This window comes from Trichosurus vulpecula, chromosome 3 (genome assembly GCF_011100635.1).
Source record: "Trichosurus vulpecula isolate mTriVul1 chromosome 3, mTriVul1.pri, whole genome shotgun sequence".
In the NCBI taxonomy this organism is placed as follows: Eukaryota; Metazoa; Chordata; class Mammalia; order Diprotodontia; family Phalangeridae; genus Trichosurus; species Trichosurus vulpecula.
The window spans coordinates 368,217,910-368,225,281 of record NC_050575.1 but is presented as its reverse complement, the minus strand read 5'-3'; positions in this window follow the sequence as shown (position 1 = coordinate 368,225,281).

Genomic DNA, 7,372 nt, shown 5'->3' with positions numbered 1-7,372 from the left:
CAAGACAGCCTGGAAAGTTGACAGGAAGGGTCTATCAAACAGTGCTGGGAGGGAAGCCTGAGCAATCCGGGTGGAACAGGTCCCAGGGCACAGAATCATTGGCAGCTGTGGCAGTTTCCAGACTTCTCAACCTACAAATGCCAAAGATATCATAAAAAGTCAGTGGGAAAACTCTGTCAGACCTGGGTGAGAGAAGAGCTTTAGGCCCCAGTCCCAGGGTGGTGGAAGCAACAGAGGCAGAAGAGGTGCCCGTAGCAGCAGCAGTCGCAGCAGCTGCTTTGGGAGCTCCAGACCCACAGACAATGAAGGGATCAAGGGTTTGATCAGAGCAGGAGTGCAGGGATCTCCTTGCTGGCCAGGACTCTCTTGCTTTGCTCTTGGATCTGGGTCACAGTCCTGGGAGGTAGTCGTGGGATGAGGAAGAGAGATGGTGTAGCAAAGCTTGTAATGTCTGTGGAGAGGGAGTCCCCCTGTCAATTACAAGGCAGAAAAGAGTGCTTGAGATCACTCACAGACAACACCACAGGCCAGGAGAGGAGTAAACACCTCTCACTGACTCCTACCACCTCAGAAGAACTGAAAACTTACAGGTGCCTAGAAGTAGCTCTGAAAACAGCAAGACAAAAACTCCTGAAGCTTGGGACAGAGCACTCTCCATTCAGAAAGCAGAGTCATACCTTGACAAATAGCTCAAAAGTCAAGTAATTGTCTGGGAAAATGAGCAGACAGCGTAAAAAAATGCAGACTATAGAATTTTACTTTGGTGACAAAGAAGATTAAAATATAGAACCAGAAGAAGACAACGAAGTCAAAGATGCTACATCCAAAGTCTCCAAGAAGAAACCAGCCACTCGAGGGAAATCTGAGAATGATTTTTTAACAGCTTGGAGATAGAAGTTTTTCTTCACATATAGTCACTGCTTGGCACTACAGGGTATCTCATCAGGTGTTGCTGGCATTATCTGCCATCCGAGCAGATTCCTGGGGCTTAGAAAGATAATATGGTGAGAAAGAAAAAAATAGCAATGTCTTTTTAATGGACAAGTACAGCAGCATTTCTTTATCTCAGCTTCATCCCTGCTGAGAATTTTGGAGCAAAACTCAATCTGCCAAGACAGAAAAGCCACTCAATGGCCTGGTTCTCTACAGAAGCTGTAGCAAAGGTCCCTCCAGTTTTTTTTCCTACCATAATATTTCCTTTGGGATTAAGAGCACTAAATGTTGGGTAGTTTGGGTAGTTCTGCAAGAATGAGGGTAAATTCTAAGGGATTTCTTTGGTTTAATTAGAACCCATCATCCTTTCCATCTTCCCACTATTCACCTGTCTTCCCCTTCCCTCCCCTAACCCCCACAATGGCAAGCAAAGTGGGGCTTTTTTGTTGTCATTTGTTTTGGAGTGATTCTTGGCAGTAAGGTAAGCACTAAGTGCTTTTGAGTCTTGCTTTTGTTTTAATTGAGAGTCTTTCATTGAATCGGGAGGCTTTGATGACCTGCTTAAGTCACAGGAAGGCCTAGGTCACATGGTTATGATGCCCTCTGACCCCGAAGAAGTGTGTGTGTGTGTATGTGTGTATATATATATATATATATATATATATATATATATATATATATATATGTATGTATATATGTATGTATGTATGTATATGTGTGTATATATGTATATATATACATATATATGTATATATATATACATATATATGTACTCTGAAGTTAGCACTTTGCTCGCGGTTCACTCACTGGAAGAGTGTTGTGTGATTTGACCAGATGAGACTCTGGGTAGCTGTTAAGGAGCCGCCCCACCCCAGCTTTGAAAACCCAGATGTTGGTGCTTCTCTCTCTGGTAACTATATGTATTTCTATGGTCAGAGAGTTAGAAGCCTGTCTGTTGATCAGTGTTATTTTTCTCTGCTTGTAATTCCTGCTTATAATTTCTGTTTGTATTTTCTCTGAAGTTCACAGTGCTAACTTTTCCCCCTGAACTAAGTGAATGATATATGAATGTTTAAATAAAGTGAGAGTGTAAACCCATTAAAGTTGCTTTCCTTAGAAAAGTAGATCAAAGAACCCATGCTAGTAGCCCTCCTTTGTGCTGGTGTCATTGGCTTTAAACAGCTACCGTAGTGGCAAGTAGCATTGTTATTACCCATTCCCCCCCCCCAAAAAACACACTCTTCTCCTGCTTTTCTATGTATGATTTCTTGATTCCTCTAAGCCTGGATTTCATATTCTTGCAAATCTGCTTATAACTGTTCTTTGGAGGGAATGTGCTTTTAGGTGGCATAGCAAAGTAAGTTGAACCCATCCTAGACTTCTTTCTAACTTTTGCTCTTCCTAGCCTCCATTTGTCATTATGAATCCTATACTTCCCTGGCCATGGCTTGGAAGGCAGGGAAGGCAACTACTTCCACCAGACTTGTCATACAACAGAAACCAGTCTCAAAAACAAGGGTCTTTATCATTGACACAGTTATGTAAAAGGTTTCTATGCATAAGAAGATAGCTCCTCCTTTCTTAGTTTTAGGAAATTCATTCTTTTTTTCTGGTCAGTAGTTTTTCAGTCATGTATAACTCTTCATGACCCCATATGGGATTTTCTTGGCAAAGATATTAGAGTAGTTTGCCATTTCCTTCTCCAGATCATTTTACAGATGAGGAAACTGAGGTAGAATAAAGTGACTTGCCCAGGGACACACAACTCGTAAATGTTTGAGGCCAGATTTGAACTTATGAAGATGAATCTTCCTGACTTCAGGACCAGCACTTAATCTCTGCCCTTGTTTTTTCCTATTCCCTTGTCTTTGCTTTGAACAATGGCATGACTTTGTTCCTAAGGTTCCCCAGATCCCATGAACTATGTCTACTCTGTGGAGGACCAGGGATAAAAGCCCAAGAGAATTAAGATAACAGAAAACACCATTTTAAAAAACCATTTTATTTATTGGGAAAAGATCTGATTTCCAGGCTAATTAGGTTGATCTCTTTCATGAAGAGAGTTTCTTTGAATATGCCAACTAGGAAGTCCAGTGAATCTCTAGGTCAGCTGTTCTCAGACTATGGTCTGGGGATGACTAGAAGTGGCCAAGATCCTTCAGGGGGTCTGTTTTGTCAAACCCATTTTGAAAATAATACTAAGACATTTTAATTTTCAATACAAGAAATATAGATAGAACACCCATAAGCAAAAGTTCCTTCGAATTGTTGATTTTTAAGATTGTAAAGTCATTCTTAGAACAAAACATTTAAGGACCAGTGCTCTAGGCAGTTATAGATAAGAAAATTTATCTAGTCAAGTTCATTCTACTACTTGGTTGGGTAGGTATTTCATGTAATTCCTATGGTCACAACAGTGACCATTACTTCAGTTGAAACTAAGAGAGAAACTTTTCTCACCCTTTCTGTATAGTTTCCCACAAATTCCTGGTCTCCTACACACACACACACACACACACACACACACCACACACCACACACACACACACACACACATGCACACATCATATTTGGGAGATAGGATCAGGGGAGGAGGTGATGCATGGGAAAAAGCTCTGTATTTGGAATCAGAAATCCTGGGTTCAAATCTAATCTCAGGTAAATCTCAACTATTTGTGTGGTCTTGGGTAAATCTATTAATATGTCTGTCTTTGAGTTTTCTCATCTGAAAAAATGAAGGGATTAAATTCAGTAGTTAATAATACTTCTCCCAGCTCAAAGTCATAAAAGAAAGGAGAGGGAGGAAAGTCAAGGGAAGAGAGGAACAACTGAAGTATAGGGTGGTGAACTTATTAAGAAAGGAAAACTTGTCAAAGAACTTATATGCTGATTCATAAAAGTATGAAAGGACACAAATAGTATACAAATTCATTCTGACCTTAGAAACCTCTTCCACTGATACCAATTTTCAGAGATGAAGCATATGGTAATCTGATAGAATTTAGTCTTTCACCCCACTTTTTTACATAGTTTCATATCTCAAAAAAAACCAGTCTTGAAACTGTCTTTGCTGGGACTGAACCATTCCATTGATTAAAGGGTTTTCTTTAGGGGAAAAAATGTCCCTGTGTCAAGACAATTGTGGGTATTATGTGAAAAGTGCTTATTTACTTTGCTCTTTAGGAAACAATGCCTGGTTTCCATGGCAATTTCCACATGACTGTTTCTTTGCACCTTATTTTTTTAAAAAACTAAACATCCATCAATATACGATCTGTCACATGTCTTCCCATGTATATGCAGCCTATAAAGTTGGTATCTATATTTCCGGTCAAAGATGAATCACAGAAATATCTAGACAACAAGAAATTTAAGAAACAAAACTTGTTCTTTTTTCTTCTTCATGAATCATAATTTTTCCTTTCCTATATAGTGTCATGAATGAATGCACCAATAGAAAGAGTTTTGTACTCATTACTTTGTGGAAGAAATGCAAAACTGGAAACTTTTCTAAAATGTGGAATTTCAGAGTGGGAAAGGACTCTAGAAAGGAGAATGTCAAAGCTACAAGAGACCTCTGAACATAAAATGTTAGACTAGAGAAATGTCAAAACTGAATGAAACCTTAGAATATAGAATACTACAACATAGAATGAACATGTGGGAACCTTGGAATGTGTAGCATTTAATAATATACAAGGAACATGATGAAAATGGTTCAAGTGATAGCCCATTGGGTATACAAACTCTCTTGCACAAAGAAGAGGTTCAATGAATTTTTGTTCAATTCATTTTACTTCAACCTTTGTTGAATCGAATTGTATTAATCTCTTAAAATCAAGCATCATCTTTACTTGAATACCATAAATTGGTTTGAGTTACATAAAGGAAAAGGACACTGTAATTCTAAATCACTGTCCATTTCATTAAGAAAAAAAGGTAACAATGCCACATAACACTTGCTTTCAGTACAATGATAAAGCTGTACATTTACTGGCTAATGACCACCCTAGCTAGTTAAATTTGTCAAATGTTCATCACTATGTTTGCAACTCATGGGGCTGCCAGCTCTGAGACTGTCCTATTTATACTATGTTATGTTGCCTTTCCACTCTTGCCTGTTTGTGCACTAATCAGAAAGCTCTTTGTAGTCACTATTTTTAGCCAAATGCTGATAGGGGGTGAAGATTAACCTACATCTATTGAGAATCCTATCACCAAGTTCCTAGAGGACAGCTCCAACTGAAAGACACATGGGGCAAGCATTTTAAGCTCCACACATCCAAAATGGAATTCATTAACTTTCTCCCTAAAAACACCTTCCTCCTAACTACACTGTTTCTGATGAGGACCCCACGAACTTTTCAGTCACTCAGGTTTGTAATCTTAGAGTTATGCTCAGCTCAACACTCTCCCTTATTTCCCATATGTCATTAATTGCCAGTTTTATCAATTCTCTCTGTACATCTAGCTTCTTCCTTTCTATTCTCTTTACTCACATGAACATCACCCTAGTTCATGTCCTCATCCCCTCTTGCCTGGACTATTGAAGAAGACTCCTAATTAGACTCGGTCATCTCCTCTTTGTTTCATTTTCCACACAACTGTCAAATAGATATTTCTTAAACACAGGTCAAACCATGACAACACTCTGCTCAAAAAGATTCAATGCCTCTTTGCCTTTGGGATAAAGCACAAAGACCATTCTTTGTCCTACAAATATCCTCAAAGTCTGACTCCTCTCTACTGTTCTAGACTTGTCATACATCACTTCTCCCACTTTATGCTGTAGCCAAACAGGCAAACGTGTTATTTAGTATATATATTTACATCCTTTCTCATAACTCCATGTATAGAATGTTTCCCTCCTCGTCTATACATTGTAGAATCCCTGGCGCCTTTTAAGGCTCAGCTCAGTTGCTGTCTTCTTCAACAGGCCTTTCATTTTCTCCCCAAGAGTAAATCCTACCCCCTCAAAAATTACTCTCTCATCTATCTATCTATCTATCTATCTATCTATCTATCTATCTATCTATTTATCTATGTGTGTGCGCATATGTATGTATGTATGTATATGCGTGTGCTGCGCACATGCACATGTATGTGCTTACACATATAGTATGTGTACATATATACCTGTGTGCATGTTTAGAGCAATGTCTATTTCTTTTTCTTTTTTACCATCCTTTTTTTCCAGCACCTAGCATGATTCTGACTCATAGTAATAAAAGCTTGATGAATTGAATTTATGAACCCAACTTTAATATAACTTTCATACAAATATGAGGTAAACATGAGAATCTGTGAAAGATGCTCTAACCTTGATCACTGATTTCATATGAGACAAAGGAACTGGTCCACTGTAGGTAGATATGACAAGGCCCACTATTATGAAGTCATAGTTACTGAAAATCTGGTCTCTTAATAGAGACACTTTGTTCTTTTATCCTTTCTTTGAAGTTGCTGTTTTTCACAAGTAACTGAAACTTTATCAGTCTATATATTGTATTTTTTAAATTTTATTTTAGATTCAAACACCCAAAAACAAATACCAAATAGAGAAAAGAAACAAAAACATATCATAAACTTAAACACAAAGAAAGAAAAAAAAAGCACATCATGTGCATAGCAGAATATAAGAGAGAATTCAAAATATATAACAATAAATTTTCATTTCAAGAAAGCCTGTATCATAAATACTACACGTTATGTTGAGAGCTGTTTATATTCCTACATGGAAAGATGATGTGTATAATTCATGAGACCTCAGTATTAGGGTAGCTGAAGGGAATATGTGTGTGTGTGTGTGTGTGTGTGTGTGTGTGTGTGTGTGTGTAGGCAGTGGGCACAGGGTGAGTTGAATATGAAGGGATGATATCTAAAAAAACAAAATCAAATTAAGGGATGAGAGAGGAATATATGGAGAGAGGGAGAAAGGGAGAGATAGAATGGGGTAAATTATCTTGCATAAAAGTGGCAAGAAAAAGCAGTTCTGTAGGAAGAAAAGAGAAGGCAGGTGAGGGGGAATGAGTGAATCTTGCTCTCATTGGATTTGACCTGAGGAGGGAATCACATACACACTGAATTGGATATCTTATCCCACAGGAAAGAAAAAGGAAGGAGATAAAAAAGGGGGGACAATAGAAGGGAGGGCAGATAGGGGAAGGAGGTAATCAAAAACAAACACTTTCGAAAAGGGACAGAGTCAAGGGAGAAAATTGAATAAAGGGGGATAGGACAGGAATGAGCAAAATATAGTTAGTCTTTCTCAACATCAGTAGTGTGGAAGGGATTTACATAATGATACCCATGTGACCTATGTTGAATTGCTTGCCTTCTTAGGCAGGGTGGGTGGGGAGGGAAGAGGGGAGAGAATTTGGAACTCAAAGTTTTAAAAACAGATGTTCAAAAACAAAGTTTTTGCATGCAACTAGGAAAT